At 31.7% G+C, this 21,003-nt stretch overlaps 2 long non-coding RNA genes across 2 annotated transcripts; one reads left to right on the top strand and one right to left on the bottom strand.

Moving 5' to 3' along the window:
* Positions 1-36: 36 nt before the first annotated feature.
* Positions 37-15,927, bottom strand: LOC117128161. Its single transcript, XR_004451358.1, has 2 exons — positions 2,126-15,927; positions 37-1,488 (listed from the first exon to the last, which is right to left on the bottom strand). It is a non-coding gene; the product is annotated as an uncharacterized LOC117128161 (long non-coding RNA).
* On the top strand, positions 3,573-20,583 carry LOC117128164. Its single transcript, XR_004451362.1, has 3 exons — positions 3,573-3,586; positions 5,849-5,851; positions 19,869-20,583. It is a non-coding gene; the product is annotated as an uncharacterized LOC117128164 (long non-coding RNA).
* Positions 20,584-21,003: the final 420 nt, after the last annotated feature.

Below are 21,003 nucleotides of genomic sequence, written 5' to 3'. Positions count from 1 at the left end.
AATCTTCTTAATTTTTTTTCTGGAATTGATTTCCAAAAATAGACTTAAAATTTTCATCTAAGATTCTCTCCCGTATGTGTCCAATGTGGTTGGTTTACCTAACTTTCAGAATCAGAGTTTGAGCTTAACTACTTTCATCCTAATCTATATGGTTTTTTTTTTGTTTTTAACACTAGGAAGTAAGTCGACAGCAACTGTGAAATCAAATGAGCAACCAGCTGGCCCTGTTTCTTCTTCTTTTACATTAGCAACAACCACCAATGCTGAAATCTCCTTTTCCACTCCTATGATCAGTGAAGAGCTTAAGATGTATTCTCATGTCAAGCAGTTTCCTTTCCTTGATCTCAAGTTGGCTACAAGAAATTTCAGACCAGAAAGTCTTCTCGGAGAAGGTGGCTTTGGTTGTGTCTTTAAAGGATGGTTGGAGGAGAACGGAACTGCTCCTGTTCAGCCTGGCACTGGCCTTACTGTCGCTGTCAAAACCTTGAATCTTGATGGCCTTGGTCATAAAGAGTGGCTTGTATGATCTATTATAAACACTTCTAAATTGATTTATAAACACTTCTAAATTGATTTATAACCCCTTATAAATTGTGCTATGAAGATTATTAAACTCTTATAATCTTTTGAATAAACCGTTATAAATAGATTTATAAACTCTTATGAATAGATTTATATTTCTCTTATATGTGTTTTATAAAATTTATAGATGGTTGATACAAGGATTTATAAGCTCTTATAAAATTTATAAATGGTTCATAAATGGTTTTATAATCTCTTATAAATGATTTATATACAAAACTATTTCATATATCCATATGATTGGTTTTATAAACCTTTATAAACATACATGAATAGTTTTATTCTGAGAACCAGACTGAAGGTTAATGCACTGAGAGACCAGTAGCTTCGAGATTCCTTCTGTGATTAGAGAGCTTGAGTTTTCTGCAATAATTACCCCTTCTGTGATTATTGCTATTCCTATAGATAGTCTCTCTAGTCTTGTCATTGTTTTTGCTTTCTTTTTGGGCAGATCATACAAGCTTCTCACTGTGTACTTGTCCCCCTTGCTTAGCATCCAAAGATAAGGTTTCTTCACTTGTCTGAACAATGGCTCTTTTTCTGTTTTATCTTGCTCACAAGCTAACCCTGTTGTCAGATTAAATTCTCTCATTGAAAACCTCATTGGTTGATCAGAGAATGAAAACCAAAGACCTGTTCCTTTCGTCACTATTCTTTGCTGCATGAGAAAATGGAACAGATCTCTGAAAACTGAACGCTAATCCTTCTTGCCAGCTTCACAATGCTTCCAATGTGTGAGTTCTCTATCTGCGCAAACTCTTCTTTTCCCAATATATCAGCAACCTAAGAGACATAATCCATGTTTGAATGTTAGATGATCACTTTGTGATTGTCTTGTGGTTCTGTTCCAGCTCCATAAATCCTAGGAGGCAAACTCAAATTTGTGCAAAACTCATTGCTATCCAACTGGAAAACAAAAAACAAAAGAAAAATTATCATGTATATTACTTTATAAAACGATGATATGAACTTCTAATCATGAAATATAGATACTTTATCCAAGGCAAGCACAATGTTCATGTATTTCCACAATATCACAAGTTTTATACACATATACGATGAAACTATTGTTTAGAAACTTCTTTATAGGACCTTATAAATAGTTGAGTTGTATTTATCAATAAGATCATGAGAACCGTATTTATAAGGGGTTATAATTCCTTATAAACCATTGAGTTGTATTTATCAACAATCTCATGAAACCCAGATTTATAAGGGGATATAATTCCTTAATATTTAGTTTTCACTATCGGAAATTATCTCTTCCTTAATATGCAGTTTTCACTATCGGAAAATCTCTTTCTTAGCCGGAACCATTCAGATCAATTTTAATATAAATTCAAAACCAGATTTAAGTTTTCAAATACTCAATGTTTTCACTCTCAATGTTTCACTATCAAATCTATTTCTCTTAGATTGACCTCTTTAAATGAGATATCTAAGAGAACCTTGTTTGATTTTCCGATAAGAAAAAGCACAAAATCAAATCAAACAAAAAATACAAAAACTAGAGAACAAACAAATACAGAAATTAGAGACATACAAGTTGTGAATCATGTATAGGAGTCGACGGTGAGAGAGAGACGCCGGAACTAGACGGTGAGAGAGACGCCGGAACTCGACGGAGAGATAGAGACGATGGTGACTCGACGGTGAGAGAGAGACAACGATGACTCGGGGAGAGGGAGAGAAACCGATGGTGGAGAAGAAGATAAGGTAAGAGTATTATTGTCTTTTGCTCATTAATGAAAGTGGTATTTCTGAAAATGTCCTCAGACTTATGGTAAAGTTGAAAAGTGGTATCCAACAAAGTGTAAAAGTAAAATTTTCCTCTTTTTTTAAGATATTGGTCATCCAAAAAATATAAAACAACTATTAATAATGTTTTTTTTTGCAAATAACTATTAAATAATGTTAAAAATATTATATAAAATTTAAGTACACATTTTATGTTATAAAATTAAATATTAAAAAATGGAAAATCCTGCACTTTTAAAGCGCGGACCAAAATCTAGTTATATATTAATACAAAACACATGAATAAAATAATACATAATATATAAAAAATGTGAACAATGTATTAAAATAATTATTATAAAACCAAGTAAAAATATAAAAATGGAAAAAGTAAGGGAAAATTGCCAATATAGAACAACTAAACTAAGGTATTGTCTCCTTAGAATAAAATCAACGTTTGTCACTTTTGGACATTCACTACCCTTTTTGTATATAAAAATTCATATCAATTTTTTTAAAATGCAAAAAATATGGAAAATAGTATATTTGATGTAGATAAGCAACTGCATATAAAAAAAATATTTGGATTCAAAAGATGTTTGAATAGTAATTTCAGAAATGGGGTAAAGGTGTTAGAAAATCATATCTACCATCCACGGAGGTTTGGAATATATAATCTAACAAAGACATAGTTATCTACCAACCGTAGAATGCGCAATACACCGGAAACATTAATAACTACTAGGGAAGAATATAAAATCCTCATTCCCTCTATCCTCTACATAACTGATAGATTTGATGAACTACAAAAATTAATTAATCTACTAAGGTAGGAAATGCATTATTCGAATTGTCTTTTTATCTACATTGGTGGTATACAATATTCTACCAGACCTTCTAATTTCTAAACAGATAGAATGCAATTTCTACCTAATAAAATTATAAAATCCGAAAATCTAGCCAAAAACGATTATGAAATATTCAGTAAATCTTTTAAATGTTTTTATATCCTTTTTTATTTTTTTTTTCCCTAAAATCTAGTCTTCTTCTTCAACATAGCACGATTTCTGAAATTAAACGTGGAAGTTCTTCTTCATTTTTTAGTTCTTCCAAACTTTTGTCATTCTAAAATATGAAGATTAACATCTATGCTTCATGTGGTTTGTGGAAATCGTCGATGAACAATGGATGGGGATTTCTTGTTGATGAAGAAAAAGGAGGCAAGTTACTTACTTTGGACACAAGTTCAAGCTTTGAAAACCTAAAGGTTATGGTGTGAGAAGACTTTGGAATTGATGTAAACATGGTCAATATAGAGCTGAGTTATTTACCTTCCGATTTGATCAATAGCATCAGCTCGCCACCCGTTATCATCACCAGTGATTGGCAAGTTAAAATTTTTCTTACATATGTAAAGAACAAAGCTTCGACGCAGTTGTGTGTGAGTACTCAAGCCCCTAACATAGCGGAATAAGGTACTGAGTCGCCTAACAGAGAGGAAGAGCCTATGGAGTCTGACGATTCAGGTCATATGGACTCTGACGATGCAGCTGATATGGATTCAGAAGAAGATATTGAGGTACCTGACAGTGAAGATGACAAAAAGTGTGACAAAGAGAAGATCAATGAAGATAGTGTTCGCTTCTCTTTGGTGGATGTTGTGAAAAAGGGTCAATCTTTTAGTTCCAAAACACTTTTGAAGGCAGCATTCGAAATATGTGCAATGAAACATAATTTCGACTACGTGGTTCCCATATCGGATAAAAAAAGTGTGGTACATTCGTTGCTCAGATGATGATTGCAGCTGGCATGTTCGTGTAGAGGGATTAACAGGCTCATCATATTTTATCATCGAAAAGTATGTACCTATCATTCATGTGCTGCATTCAATAGGAAGGGTTATGTTAGGACAGTTTCAGCAAAAACAGTGGTTACCCTGATTATGTATAAGTATGAAACTGCTAAACAAGGGCTGAGATCGAATGATATAATCCAGTATATCCGTATTGTACATGGAGTTGAGATATCCTATTCTTTGTCATGGGATGCACGTGAATATGCAATCAACGCAGTGAAAGGTATTCCAGAGAAAGTTTATGAAAAAATTCCCAAATACTTGCACATGATGAAGGAAGCTAATCCAGGGTCACACACGTTTTATGAAAGGGATACAAAAGGGAGATTCAGATTCCTCTTCATCTCGTTTGGTCAGAGTGTTCACGGTTTCTATGCTGCAATTCGAAAAGTTATTGTGGTGGATGAGACGTTTTTGAAGAGCAAATACAAAGGAGTATTACTAATTGCTACTGCATTAGATGGAAACTCGAGTTTATATCCTATTGCCTTTGAAGTTGTCGACTCAGAGAATGACCTCACATGGAACTGGTTTATGAGACAACTTAATGTGGTCATTGCTGACGACCATAGTTTAGCTTTTGTGTCTGATAAGAATTCCTCAATTGCTAAAGCTATTGCAAAAGTGTACCCGCAAGCTCATCATAGAATTTTCATTCACCACTTGCTGAATAATGTTGTAACATATTTCAGCCAGAAAGGTGTGCCTGGTTTGGTTGCAAAGGCTTCTAAAGCTTATCGAGCTGCGGATTTTTCGTAAGGTGTTCACTGATATTTTCGCTATTAGTCCTAAAATTGGAAATTATCTCATAGATGCCGATGAGAGGAACTGGGCTCGTTGTCAGTTTCCGGGTTCCAAATATGATATTAGGACTACTAACCCTGTGGAGTCAATAAATGATGCTTTGCATATGCCTAGAGAGTTTCCCGTGAGACCTTTGTTGGACAGCATTAGGGAAATGATGACTCAATATTTTTTCAAACGTATAACTTTAAGTTCTAAGCATTCGAAGCCACTGACAATTGCTGTGAAGAAGAAGATTGACAGAAGGATTTAGAAGGGTAAAACGGTTAAGGTCTTTCCAGTTAGCGATCATAGGTTTTTAGTTAAAGGTGACACTTTTGACTGCTCGGTTGACTTGGTCAGACGCACGTGTTCTTGTGGAAAATTTGATCTGATGAAAATCCCATGCAGGCACGCCATAAAAGCAGGCTTCAGTGTTGGAATAAGACCACACATACTATCAGATCACATGTACACTACTGCCTCATGACGCTGGGCTTATGAAGAAAGCATAAATCCTATTAGCATCCCCGAAGATGCATGGAAAGTTCCATCTCATGTGGAGAAGTCGAAAATCCTTCCTCAAGAGAGTAGACGAACTGCAGGTAGGAGAAAAAAATGAAGATACGAGACAGTCGAAGATAAGATCCGTTCGACACAAGGAACTCAAGGCTCTACAGTTCGGAAATGCAGGCGATGTGGGATTGAAGGTCACAACAGGAGAACATGTGATAAGGAAATATAGGATTCTCAATTCATTCTACGCAAGTTATGTTTCAGAGACTATGTGTTTCTTTCTTCTCGTTTTATGCAAGTAATTCAGTTTTTTTCATGTTGAATTCAGTCATTTTATGCATTTTGTTTTTCTCGTTTTTGGAAGTTATGTTTCAGTTTGTTCATGTAAAATGATACAACTGGAAATCGTTTAGGTCTTAACAATATAATTCAATAGATGTTTTATTTTCATATTGGTTCGCTAGATGACGATAAAACTGGAAATCAAATTGGTTCAATCTTTGACAATGTAACTTGAATTAGAGAACAATCAGAACATCAATCACATTTGGAACAGAGACATAAAATACTGAGAATAGACGCTACACAACCTACATCGAGCGAATTCTTATGCTTCATAACTTCATCATGCACTGTCTTCTTCATAGAACTTCTCAGATCTTCTATTTCCTCGGCAATTCTCGCCTGATGCTCATTTTATCCGTTGAATCTCAACAAATAGAGCCTCGTCGACCCACTTAAAAAGATGATTTTCTCTCTTTCTCTGTTTGAAAACACAAAAACAAGTCAATTTTCCATATAGAAGAATGAGACAAATGAAATTTCAGATTTACCTATAAAGATATCTCACATCTGAAGAATCGTCTGTGTGGGTTCTCCTCTGTTTTGGAAACATAAGTGACAATCCGCTTCCCACACCAACATCTGGAAGGGATCCCTTCATTATTATTCATGTTCGCCATTATTTATTGAGAAGAAGAGGTTTTCTAAGAAAAGTTGGAGAAATAAACGATGGAATATGTAGGGTTATCTGGCTATTTTTTGGTCTTATATAAGTTTTTTAGGGAAAAAAATGCTTTTAATCGGGTTGGGTTTTAGGGTCAACTTGTATGTGTTTTTATTATTAAGATTTTTTTCTGATTTATAAGATTTATGTCGATTAATTTGGTTGAAATCATTACTGTCTTACTTAACTGTCATTTAGGGTATAGATAGGGGTTGAAATCGTTACTGTCTTACTTTACTATCATTTATGGTATAGACAAGGGTTGAAATCGTTTAGGTCTTACTTTAGTGTCATTTAGGGTTTCATTAGGGGTTGATATAGTTTAAGTTTTAGTTTAGTATCAATTAGGTTATCTTTAGAGGTTGTTAAAGAAAATGTCTTCGCATACCAGTCATTTAGGGTATAGTTAGGGATTTATATTGTCAAAAAGAGTAACTAAAAAATTCAAATAAAAGATAAAGAGTAGCTAAGAGAGACAAATAAAAGAGTCAAATAACACATTCTTCCTACACAAGTCATAATTGAAAAAACGTCATTCAAGTTCCACGACAGGATTTGTAATTGTCTTTGGAGGAGTGAATTGTGCCATTCTCGAAATAAGCACATGATCATTAGCAGCTTCCCATAAGTCATAAGCAATCTTTTGGCGCGTTTCTCGAATGTTGTTGTCATTCACCAGGGAGAAGTCCAAGTTTTGAAGATGACATTCAATGTGCTTTAAGGCATATACTTCACAATCACTGCTACTCTTGTTTAGTAAGGGCATTGGGCGTAACTTACGGTATATTGCTTAACTTTGAGTTTTGAGTTGTTTGAAGAATTGACAGCTTTGACAATTCTAGGGATGAGAACGACAAATGGCTCCACTGACTTGGTGTGCTTCAATCCGTCACAGTCAAAGACCTCTATTGAACGAGAAACAAAGTTGACGCACATAGAGATCCAGTGTTTACCGACATTAAGGGGCACATACATACGTGTAACATAAACATCCCAATTTAGTCATGTTCGCCCGTGTGCTGGAAGTTCACCAATGTCGTACTGGTGTAGCAGTCTTGTTACTTTGAATTCTTTCTTTTCCTTCCGAAACTCTTCGAAAGAGTTCTTCATTTGATTACTGAACATGCAGATCATGAATGCTACTTTAATTAGTTCCCATCATCGCAAGGAAGTCCTCTCAGTGAATAAGTACATCATAGCATCAATTTCCTGAAAATTTGATAAGAGATTGCAAGTCGATGTGCAGAAAATAAGAATTAACAAATTAAAAACTCACATTATTAAACAGCCACTCTGTAGGTCCCATGACATGTGTTGCTAACTCACTTGTGAACTTAGTAGGTCCAATTTTCAGTTTACTGCAATGCAAAATTCAGTTATAGAAAGATTGAATTATAAGACATGAAGAAACACTATAAAACTTACATGGAAGTTGAGGACCACTTAATCAGTTTGGCCCATGAATCCTCAAGGACAAACACTAGTGAGTAATCGCTGTTATTCACCCGATCTTCATGTAAGTCGATATCTTTGAGAGTAGGTGGTCTCCAATCCGCAGGCTTAAATGAAGTCAGTGGAGTAACGCATTCGGCTGGTTCTTCGCCATTGAGTTTTGTGTTGGATCGAAACCTTTAACATATGATAATTGAGAAAAGTTTCCCATGGTATCTTGTAAGTACTCTTGGGTCTGCATTTCTACTTTGATGTTTGATGATTGTGACAAATTCTTCAAAAAATCCATCATGTCGTCTTCAAAATTTTGAACATCTTGTTAATACAACCAAGCATAACATTAATAGAAAGTTTTTCACTTCATACAAATAAAATTACAATCAAGTCAACCGTTATGCCACATAACAAAATACAACCACATTACAACCGTGTCAAACTACATAGCAATTACAACAAAATACAAAGAACAGAACATTACAAAAGATTCAAACCCAATATGGAACATTACAAAATATTCATTATTTTGTTACCTTTCTTACTGGCCGAGGGCTACGACGAACCGTGGGAGGAGGCAAACTCTCAGCTGCCTTGCCTTTGCCTTTTCCCTTTGCTGCTGAAGGACCCGGACTCTGTGATGATTTGTCTTGGTATTTTCCCTCTGTATGTGAAGGACCCGGACTCTCAGATGCTTTGGTTTCTCCCTCTGTATGTGAAGGACCCGTAACTTGAGACATCGTTTCCTTGAGTTGAGCCATCTCATTATGGACCTTGTCAAAATGCTCTTGGATGTCCTTTTGCACCAGCTCCTTTAAAGAGTTCAAAGAACAGGTGAACAAACCTTTAATGAAGGTCTTCAGATCACCGGAGGCACCACTGTTATGCTCAGCCGCCCGTTGACAAAGCAGTTGTTTCTTTCGAGACTCGACACCTGGATCAATAAGCTTGCGCTTGCCCCTTTTTGCAACAACAACCGGTTCCTCTGTGATGATTTGTCTTGGTATTTTCCCTCTGTATGTGAAGGACCCGGACTCTCAGATGCTTTGGTTTATCCCTCTGTATGTGAAGGACCCGTAACTTGAGACATCGTTTCCTTAAGTTGAGCCATCTCATTATGGACCTTGTCAAAATGCTCTTGGATGTCCTTTTGCACCAGCTCCTTTAAAGAGTTCAAAGAAGAGGTGAACAAACCTTTAATGAAGGTCTTCAGATCACCGGAGGCACCACTGTTATGCTCAGCCGCCCGTTGACAAAGCAGTTGTTTCTTTCGAGACTCGACACCTGGATCAATAAAAGCTTGCGCTTGCCCCTTTTTGCAACAACAACCGGTTCCTCTGCAACAGCAGACGGTTCCTCTGTGACATCTTCGACTTCAACATCATCTTCTGAATCAGAAAGCTCCACATTTTGAGGCCAATCCTCAACTTCCCAAGCGAATTGGTTCCAATCTTGTTTGGCATTCATCAGAGCAAAAATTCGACCAACTCTTTCATCCTTTTTTTCATCTTCCCTAATGAACTCAGCATTATCAACCACATCATGGTTCCCAGTATGATACAAAGGGGAACAGCTCTCCCTGCCAAGAACAAACAAACCATTAAGCATAAATTGTTCAAATTTTAGAATTCAATATTCATAGAAGAAAGATAGTTACCTTATCGAAGTGTGACTCTAGGGTACTGATATCTTGGTAGGATACTTTTCCACTTCCTTTCCAATTTCTACATCTCACTTTGGTGATATTTTTTTTAATCTTTTTACCCACCATAGTACCAATGTCTGGGACTGCCTCCATAATCCATATCTGAAACGCATATGAGAATCCATCCAACACGTAACTGTTCTTCAGATGCAAATCTTCCCTTGCTCTAAATATTGATACAAACAGCTCATCATACACGCGAAGACCCCAAGGATACATCCTCAACTTTTCAAAATCCATCACCAAACGGATGTATTCTTGAGGGATAGACACTTTCCAATCCTTAGCCATGATGAATCCATGTATAATACACAGATATACTAGCCTCACCCTGTCCAGATACGTCCACTCCTTACACTCTTTAAGAAGCTCATCCCTTACACTGAATAAGTTAATCTTTCTATTTTTCTTCAGCACGAGGCTCCAGAACCCCTTATCATCCTTCTAGTTAATGAAGTCTATCTTCGGTTCATCTTTGAACTTCAAACCAGTCACAGCATCAAATTCTTGCATAGAAAACCTGAGAGGCCGCTTTACAAACAGAAACCACAACCCATGGAGCTTGGAAACCTTGAGATGCTTGCATATGAAGCTGTGAATAAACTTCCCAGAGTAAATGAGCTTATTTTCTACGATTGCCAGAATTGGACCGAAGACCGGGTCTTTCAATACTTCTTCATACTCATCCTTGAGAACACCCTTCACCGTTTCAAGAATCGTACGTCTACAGGTGTTGTTAATTTTATCAATCTGAGTCTCAGCTCCTTCTTCAAGAATGCGTTTTGGAAACTGATAAGCCATTCCTATAAAACATGAAATCATAAACTTCAACTCGTTAGCCATTCCTTTAAGGACATACAAACACAATTCCAAAGTAAATATAAATCAATCTCACAATCAAAATATTAGACATTCAAAAACAGCACATAACAATCATAATCAACTAGCATATGTGTTTTTCTCTACACGCATGGTTCAAACACGGCAAAGAAACAGAGCCAAATCAACTGATCACATTAACAATATGTAAAATCGATCTATTTACATGTCAAACTAATTAGCCTTTTCAAGTCTATTAGGAATTGAGAACTATAAATGTGAATCGAATCGAATTGTGTTTAAAAACGTGAATCGAACTCAACAACAAACTACAATCAACTCAACCACAAACTAAAATCAAAACCGTAAACGTGCAAAACCATAAAAACGAACAAAATAAAGAAAAATAATAAAGGGGATTTCCAACCCCTAACCTTCATTTTTTGGGAACGGAGATGAAGCAAGAACAAAAAAAGAACAATGTGAATCTAATCGTGACAACGATTTCAAATGAAAGACGAAGAGATGTGACGAGGAAGGAAGGACGAAGAGATGTGACGACGGCGGTAATAACTGAGGAAAGACGAAGTGATGTGGCAATGAAAGAAGGAGGACGACGGAGAGATGGGATGACGATTTCAACCTCTCCGACAAACTTAGACGGCCAGCTCAAGACGGTGGCGACGGCGAACGAAATCGCATCTTCTTCAATTGAGATAGGAGTCGGAGACGACGACAAGGTTGTATTTTTGTTTAAAACTTTTACTCCTTTTACTTTCTATTTCATTAAAGTAAAATTAATTTTTTATGGTAACTATATGTTAAAGTAAATGACAATTAGGGTATTCACTATTGTTTATTCTATAGGAACAAAGATTTATGATTTAATACTAAGGAGAAAAATCTATAGTTGTTTTGTTCCTTATCCGCAATTTTCCCAAAAAATAACGGCACAAACAAGACAAACTCTAGTAACTTTTTAAAATTATTTAATATAAAAACAAATTTTCAAATAACAAGAACTATTTTAAATTCGAAAAGAGAATATGGTACACCAAACAGTTATATTCTTTCATAACCTTATATATAGACGTAGAAGTTGTTGATCTCCCAGTAAAAAGGTTAAAGAAAATAAATCAAACTGAAAAGAAAAGAGAAGAACAAAAAATAATGAAGCATTTAGTTGTTTTATCTAATGTATTGCTACTTCTATCATGCGATGCCGCTGTATTCATGTCGCCGTCAGAGTCACCTGTGTTCTCTCCATCATCTGAACCATCAAACAATGATTGCTCCACAGTAGTTTACGGCATGTTTGATTGTCTTTCCTTTTTGACAGTTGGATCAACTGATCTAAGTCCTACCAAAACATGTTGCGAAGGGATTAAAATTGTTCTTGAATATAACTCTAGCTGTCTATGCATTGCGTTGGAGAGTAGTCGTGCAATTGGGTTTGATTTGATTAACAATAGAGCTCTTGCAATGCCTTCTACTTGTAACATCCCCATCGATCCTCATTTTGGTATCTTATTTTTTTTTTCCTTATCTAATGATTATGGTTCATTTACTTTAAAAAAAAATTAAATGATTCTTAACTATTACGACTAACAAGTTTTTCACTAGTAAACTGCTCTTGTGGAATAAGAGATATTGTTATTTTTTTGTTAATGATTAAATTTAAATTTGTTGAAATGATATTCGATTAATGGTATCTATGCAGTATCTCCTTCGAAACCACCGACAACTACATTGTCTTCCGGTTCATCCACATCAATAACCACAACATCACCGTCTGTTTCTTCACCTGCAAGTAGCCATTCATCTGCAGCTAAACCCGGTTCATCACCAACGATTATACAATCACCACCAACACTTGCTGCTCAGTCACCTGCTATGTTTGCTCCTTCGCCATCTGAATATGGAATGGAAAATATGTCCCTGTCAAAACTCTTCATAATTATCATGATGATTTCTTCTTTTGTTTATCTTTTAGCGTAGTTCTTTTCCTTCAATTTAATTCAGTTGAAATATTATTCTGTTATTGTTTCATGGATTTGGGGAGAAATAAATTAGGGATGCTTATGGTTTTCATTTCTCGATTTAGTTACCGATTTTGATTTCTTGATTTATCTATTCTATTAAATTAGAATCATGACCTACCGAAATTTGTTTAGTCCAACAATTATTTTTCTCATAAGAATAAGGGTGTTTTTCAAAACCAACCCACTTTTTCAAGTCAAACCCAAAACCAACTTTTTTTTTGTCCATACTATTCAGCAATAAAATTTCCATACTATCCCTATATTTTTGAATTATTCACAAAATTGCCATTTTTATTTAATTTTTTATTAATTTTGAAATTAACAAAAAAACAAATACACCCTAACCATTTCTTCTTATTTACAAAAATGCCATCAACAACAATTTTTTTAACCACCATGAACCACCATTTTTGAGCTCTAAAAGCTCTAGAATTCAATTTTCAACCACTTTTTTTCTCATTCTAACCCAAAAAACTTCATTTCCTCTCATCTCCTCTACATTTCCATCTAAAAATTCTCATAACATTCATTTTCATAATCACAAACTTCATATTTTCGAGTTTTTCATTAGTGAATCGTCAAAGATGCTTCTTTTTGCTCATATTTGGAGTTTGGACAGTTGAAAAGGTGGGAAACGAGCTTTACACAGGAAAAATGTAACTATTTACATGGTTTTCGTTCTTTTTCAGATCTGTGTCGCGACGGTAGACTGTTTTGTATGTATACGCCTCCGTGGAGACTTATGATGCAATCTATTTGTCAACGCACAGGTTAGTTTTGCAATTGACCAAACAATTTTTTTTCTGACGCAGACTTCTCCAGTAGTGTCCGTCTTTACCTTTGACAACAAAAATAAAACTTTCGGTAGACTTACTAAGACGTCTACCTAAAAGAGGTAAGTTTTTCATTTGACCGAACTTTTGACTTTTCAAAATAGACTTCAACGGATGTAGACTGCCAACGAAGTTTATAAAAGGTCAGTTTTGCATTTGACCAAAACTTTGACTTCGTTGAATAGGTTAGTTTTGTGTTTGACCAAAAAGTTTAAAACAATCAAAAATTTATTAAATTGTAGAATTCATATGTAGTCTTCTTATCTTAGAAAAAAAATGTAGACTGCATATAAAGTCTACTTTTTTATTTTGGTCAAATGCAAAACCACCCGTCAGATTTGAGAGTAGACTTCACAAGAAGTCTACACACCCGTAGACGTTCATTTCAGTCTACTGATTGGAAGTCAAACTTGGTCAATTGCAAAACTAACCTCTTTAAAAAAAATTCAAACATGTAGACTGCATGTAAAGTCTAGTTTTGAAAGTCAAATCTTGGATGAATTTTGGTCAATTGCAAAAACTAACATTTTTAAATTGTAGACTGAAATGAAAGTCTACATGTACAAAATCACAATTTTTTTTCAACTATAGAAATCAACCCGTAAAATAGTCAATTGCAAAAACTAACCCAAAGAGTAGACCTATTTGACAGTCTACGTCTGTAAACTTAAAAGAACGTCTACATCTTCAGAGACAGAATATTAAGTCTGCATAGAAAATCTATAAAAATGTGAATTTGTGTATTATTCATTAAGTTTTTTCTAGTTTTTTTTTGTTTGACAGTGTGTGTTAGTTAATCCTAATGGGTTTGAGTGATTTTGAATAGAAATTTTTTTATAATTATGAAGGTATAATTCATTTGATTTTGACAATGTTGTTAGCTAATAATTATAGACGTATTTGTAAGTCTTCGTTTATAGTTTTATGAAACATGAAATATTTCTTTGCTGATTATGTAAACATGTATTTTTTTTGCAGGAAATGGCTCAGATACCTGTTGTATACGGAAAATGGCTGGTGAAAGTCTTTTTGTGGGAGTTTGTGGTCAATAATCGGAAAGGAGGGATAATGTTTCTTGTGCTAGATGTTGTACACATGGTGAACTTCATCAAATGGCACTAGAAGATTATGGTCTGGACAAGAAAATCGAGAAGGTGGTGCTAACATATTCCTTACCAGACGTCATTTTACAGAAAATGGCTCCCGATACTCCTCCTATGCATGTCACGAATGATAGAAAAGTGCGAAACTTGATCGAGTTGGCTAAGACACACTTTGTACGCCTTTGTGTATCAAGCCAGAGCCAAGTAGAAGCTGGAGTTGATGATGATGCGGATGTGTCTGATGGTGATGATAGTAATTTTGCTTATGAAGATACTGGTCAAGATACTGATTCAGAGTGGGATGAAGATAGTACCGATGCTGATGATGTTCAAGAAACTGCTGATAATGTTCAAGCAACTGCTGATGTTGCTGTTGATGTTGACGATGGTGTAAACTACAGTGATTACGGGAAAGTGAAAGATGAGGATTCTAACGAGGATGCAAATGAAACGCTTTATGATGTTTATAAAGCACGATTCTCTGGTGGTGAAGGAAGATCATTGTCCTTAAAGGACAATATATATGTCGGTCAGAATTTTGCTAGTAAGGCTGAGCTTGTTTCAAAGCTGAAGTCGGTGGCTGTGGAATATGAATTTACATTCTCAGCATATAAGACAACGAAAACTCTGTAGGTGGCTAAGTGTCATGTTCAAGGATGTGGTTGGAAGCTTAGAGCGAGTGTGAAGCATGGGCCAAAGACATTTTGGGTGACAAAAAATTCGAAAAAGATGAGGAATCAGAAAGGATGAAGAATGTTTCTTGTGCATGATGGGTGTACACATGGTAAACTTCTTGAAATGGCACAAGAAGATTATGATCTGGACAAGAAAATCGAGAAGATGGTGCTAAACTATTTCTTTCCAGACGTCATTTTACAACAAATGACTCCGAATAGGCAAATACTCCTCTTATGCCTGTCACAAATAATCGACAAGTACGAAACTTGATCGAGTTATATAAGACACACTTTTTACGCCTTTGTGTATCAAGCCTGCGCCAAATACACTAAAATTTTTTGGATTGACTATATGTTACATAATAAGTGTAGACGTTTTTGTAAATCTACAAATATAGACGGCAGTTGAAGTCTACGTCGTAAATTCTATTAAAAGTGCATTTGTGTATTATTCATCATATTTTTTTCATAATTTAATTATTTTACAGTGTATGTTGGTAAAATTTTAATGGTCTTGAATGAATTTCACAAGTTGATGTGTTATAATTATACACTTGAAACTTATTGCAAATTTTTTTGATTATTTTACTCTTGAAAATTTTTGGAAAGATTTTGAATAGATTTTCTTCTTCTCACATGTGTGTTAGTTATTATTTTAGCTTATGGTGGTTTTACTTGTTTGGTTGGTTAAATCTTGTGAAAAAATTGATATCTAACAAAAAATTAATAATATCATACAAGTGAAAAGAACTAAAAATGAATACAATGTTTATAGATTATGCATTAAAAAATTATTTAAATATTAATATTTATTATGAAAATTATTACAGAGCAATATTTAAAAGTATTCTTGAGTATGTTTGATTTTTCATAATCTTGATGCCTCGAATAAAGTCTTGGAAAAAAATACCTGCAAAATAAGAGAGTTATGAGAAAAACATAAGATAAAAAATTAAATCATATTTTAGTAGACTTTTTATCAAGTCTACGTAAAGTTATTGTTTAGTAGACTTTAGTTGAAGTCTACACTAATGGAAAGTTTTCATATCTAAAAGTGTACATTTAGAAAATTTGAAAATACTTTGTTCTGAAAATTATTTCAAAAATAGTTTTTTTTGTCATCTTTGTAACAAAGCAAAAAGATAATGTATGAATCTACAAATTTAGTTCTTTATAAACACAAAATATCTTATAATGAATATATGTAAAGCTTACATTTTTGGGAAGATGATTTGAAAACTTTGGAAGAAAATACCTGCAAAATAAGATAAAATTATGAAAAATGAGATAAAAATTAAAATCATATTTGAGTAAACTTGTAATGAAATATGCTTAAATGTCAAGGCTAGTAGACTTTAAATGAAGTCCACTCTATCAAAAAAAAATAAACCCAAAAATTATATACATTAAAAATATGAAATAAGTTTAAATCTAAAAAATTTTTAAAAATATAATTTAATAGACAAAATAGTAATAAATTAAAGACATGGAATTTTTATATGTAATTTTATTTGAATATAAATACTAGAACACATATTTAAAATCTATAGATGTAAACTTTACATTTCTGGGAGGAGAAGAGAACAACTATGGAAGAAAATACCTGCAAAATAAGATAAAATTATTAAAAAACATAGAAAAAAAATTAAAGTCATATTATTGTAGACTTCCAATGAAATCTGATTAAACTTTGTGATTTAGTAAACTTCATATGAAGTCTGCAAGCTTTAGTAAACTTCTTTAGAAGTCTACACTGTCTAATAATTTTCAGATTTGAAAAAATCTATACATTTTGAAATGTGCAAATAATTTTAAATCTGAAAATACTTTACAAAATAAACTTTATATGATAAACTAGTAGCAAATTAATGCACAGAGCTTGATCTATAAATTTATTTGAATGTAAACATATAAATACATATTTAAAATCTATTAATCAAGAACTTACATTTTCAGAGGAGAAGATGAAATCCATGAGTGATAATACCTACAAAAAAAGCTAATAATGTGAGAAATAAATAACATAAAAATAAACATTTAAAATCTATAGATCTAAAACTTACATTTTTTAAAGGAGAAGATGAAAACCATGAATCATAATATCTAAAATGACAAGATAATATTGTGAGAAAGACTTGAGAAACTTTTAGAGAGAAAGAAGATAAATGAGAGAGTTTTAGAAACAATTGAGAGAATTTTAGAGAGAAGAGAGAGAGTTTTAGAGAGAAGGGAGAGAGTTTTAAAAACTTGTGCAGCCACTTTAGAGAGAGACTGTATAAATTTTGTTTATATTGGGAGACAAAATGTAACTAGGTTAAAATTTACGACACTGTAGACTTCTTTTGAAGTCTACTAAAATTTAAATTTTGGAGTAGATTTTACTATAACATAGTAGACCTTTTTGGAAGTCTACTATAATAATTTCATTATTGTTGTTTATTCTTTATTATTTTGATAATTTTAATATATGATTTATTAAATTTCTTTCCTTATTTTTTAATAGTTATAATATATGATTTCACTTTTTTATTTTTAAGGAACTTAACTTAGTATAAATATAATGTTTGTTTGTAAAAAAAATTGAAAAATATAGACTGAAAAAGACGTCTTCAGATAAATAGACTTTATTGTAGGTCTACGAAACCCTAAACCACAAATTTCAAACCCTAAATGTTTTGCTTGATAATCAAAAAGTCTCAATTATATAAAATATAAACTACTAAACATTAATATGCAGATTTAAGTAAATAAAACAAAAAAAAAATCTAAAATCTAACCCTATGAAATCAACCACTAAAAGACATAACATGTTAGAATATTTTTCTAAACTATGAAAATTGTCTAACACATGATAACTAAATTAGTATATATTTTTCAAAATTATTCGATTATATGAAATTTTAATTTATTTACTTCATATTATCCATTATATTGATGATTAGTTAAAAATATCACAATAATTATTTTTATACATTTTCAAAATTAAATTATTATATCAAATTAGAGTGTAGACTACAAAACAAGTCTATAAGGTAGCCTTCGTAGGAAGTCTATATATGTAGACTTCTTTTATTACGTGTAGACTTCCAAATGATATAGAAAGTAAAATATATTTATGTTTTTTGTTTGGTCATAAAGGTTAAATAATACTTTTACTACCCCTTTAGGTTGGTTTTGCATTTAACTGAAAGTGGGGTATACTTTTAGGTTGGAAAGTATTCTAATTTGCCCCACTTACAAAAAATTTATTCTCACTACCCCATCTGTTTTCTAACTAACCCTCTCTCTTCTTCCTTCCCTTCTTACCCTTTCTTTTTTTATCATTAATATTTTTTTCATGTTGTAGGACCCATACGATTTTTTTTTCAGGTGGATCCCACCTCATTCTTCTGTAACGAGAAAGGCTTTTTCTGTTAGATTTTTTTTTCAAGTTTTTTTTTTAAAAAAATTATTAATGATTAATATAACTAAAAATTATGAAAATAAAATTAAAAAATTTCGATTTATCTTAAAATATTTTTATAAATAACTAAATAACGAAATAATTATTTCAATACTATTTCAATGAATAAACAATTAATTTCAAAATAAATTTAAGAAAATATTTATATAATTATTTTCCTAAACTAAAAATTTTCTCTCTTTTGCTTAAAATTTATCAAATTTAAAATAAGATATTTCACATTTTAATCAACAACTAATTTCAAAATATTTCTATAATTATTTCAATAATATTTCAAAAATACAAATTTACTAAAATATGTATTTTAATAATATGTTAATCAAAAATTTCAAACATAATTTAATAGAATATTTATATTAATTTAGGTTATAAAAATATTTTCAAAAATACATATTTAATAAAATTTGTATTTTAATAATATGTTAATCAAAAATTTCAAACATAATTTAATAAAATATATATATTAATTTAGGTTATAAAAATATTTTTAAAATTACAAATTTAATAGAACATATATTTCCCTAGTATTTTAATCAATAAATAATTTTAAAATTATTTTTAAGAAACTGTGTATATAATTTGTTTCCTTAATTATAGTTTTTATCTAACTTATATAGCCTTTAAATTTAAAATAAGATATTTGATATATTTTATTACTTTATATTTATAATTTAATTTAACAATCTATATAACTTATAAATAATATTCTCTTTGTTTCATAAAAAGTAAGACACTTTTTCTTATGTAAAGATCATCATTTAAGAATCTTAATTTAGTTATTTCAATAATATTTTAGTCAACAGTTAATTTTTTTAAAAAAAATTATAAATTTTTTTATTAAAATTGGTTATATAAAAATAATTCAAAAAACAAAAAAACTATTAAAATACGTATTTCAATTATATTTTAATCGACAATTAATTAAAAAATTAATTTAATAAAATACTTGTATAAATTATTTTTGTTTAAACTAAAATTTATCTCTTTTATATAAAAAATATCAAATTTAAAATAATATATTTCATATTTTAATCAACAATTAATTTCAGAAATATTTATATACATTATTACAATAATATTTCAAAGATACAAATTTAATTAAAATGTATTTCAATAATACTTTAACAAGAAATAATTTCAAAAATAAATTAGATAAAATACTTATATAAATTATTTTATTAAACTAAAATTTTAAGAACAGTGGGATTTGGGGTTGTGTAACACGTTATTGTTATTGATGTATTTCAATAATACAACCTAAATTAGATAAAATACTGTTTTAAGTTAATAAACTGTTTAAGTAAGTGTATTGGTATAAAACAAATACGAAAATGATGTTTAAGGACTATTTTGTATATTTATGCTTATTTGCACTCTTTTGAAACAAAATAATACATTACAATGGTGGGAATAACACCCTCGTGGCCGGTTAAAAAGTTAAATCGATGAAAATGATTTGTTTTAAGAATTACTGGAATTACTAGTGCTATTAATATGAACTACTAGGTACTATTGTGAATTACCTTGAACTACCTTAAAATACCTTGAATTACTATGTATTATGCATGCTTATAAAATTTTTAATTTTGGTCTTATTGTTTATTTTTAAAAGATGTATCTCATATATTACGTGATAATATGTTCATATATGTGTTTATTTGTCAAATTAGATATAAAATACTTTTAATTTCTCTAATTGATAGAAAACTTCTCATTTCCATAGAAAACATCCTTACACTTCCATAGTAATGTCTTGATGAGAATGTCATACTGAGATGAATAACAGAAAATACATATTTTTTGAAACTTTTTTTCTGGTAATGTGTTATATACAATCTAAAACTGTCTAAATACATTAGTATTACTAATAAATTTGATTTTTTGATGTAGTATTACTAAAAAATGTTATATTTTGCAAAAGTATTACTATGAAGAAGAAAATATTACTACTAGCTTGAGTACTACTAAGTGTAAATATTCAAATATGTGTTTATCTCTTTTAACAGGTTTTAGACATGTTGTCTTTTTGTTGAATTTTTTAACACGTTTTAGACAATTTTTTTTGTTTTCTTAGTAAATACCTATCAAACCTAGTAGTTCAAATTTTGTTTTTAGCACACAGTAATACCTAGTATTCTAGTAGTCCAAACCTGCAGCAACACAATCAATAGTCTTACATATCATCCTACATTGATTCAACACAAGCAAGACTTACATATCATCCTACATAAGTTCAAAAGAAAAACCAAAATACATAATAAATACCCAAAATATATTAACCCACAAATCTTCTAAGCCTTTGAATTTGTTTTATGCTTCTTCTTTGCCTCTTTGATCTCATCGGTCTTCATGTGAAAAGAATTTGCACCCAGTGTGATGGATCAAAGATCATACAAATCTTTCTTTTGAGTAGCCAAGCTGAGCAAAAAAAAAAAA

Source organism: Brassica rapa, chromosome A09 (genome assembly GCF_000309985.2).
Source record: "Brassica rapa cultivar Chiifu-401-42 chromosome A09, CAAS_Brap_v3.01, whole genome shotgun sequence".
NCBI classification, from domain to species: domain Eukaryota; kingdom Viridiplantae; phylum Streptophyta; class Magnoliopsida; order Brassicales; family Brassicaceae; genus Brassica; species Brassica rapa.
This window is presented reverse-complemented; position numbering and strand designations above follow the sequence as displayed.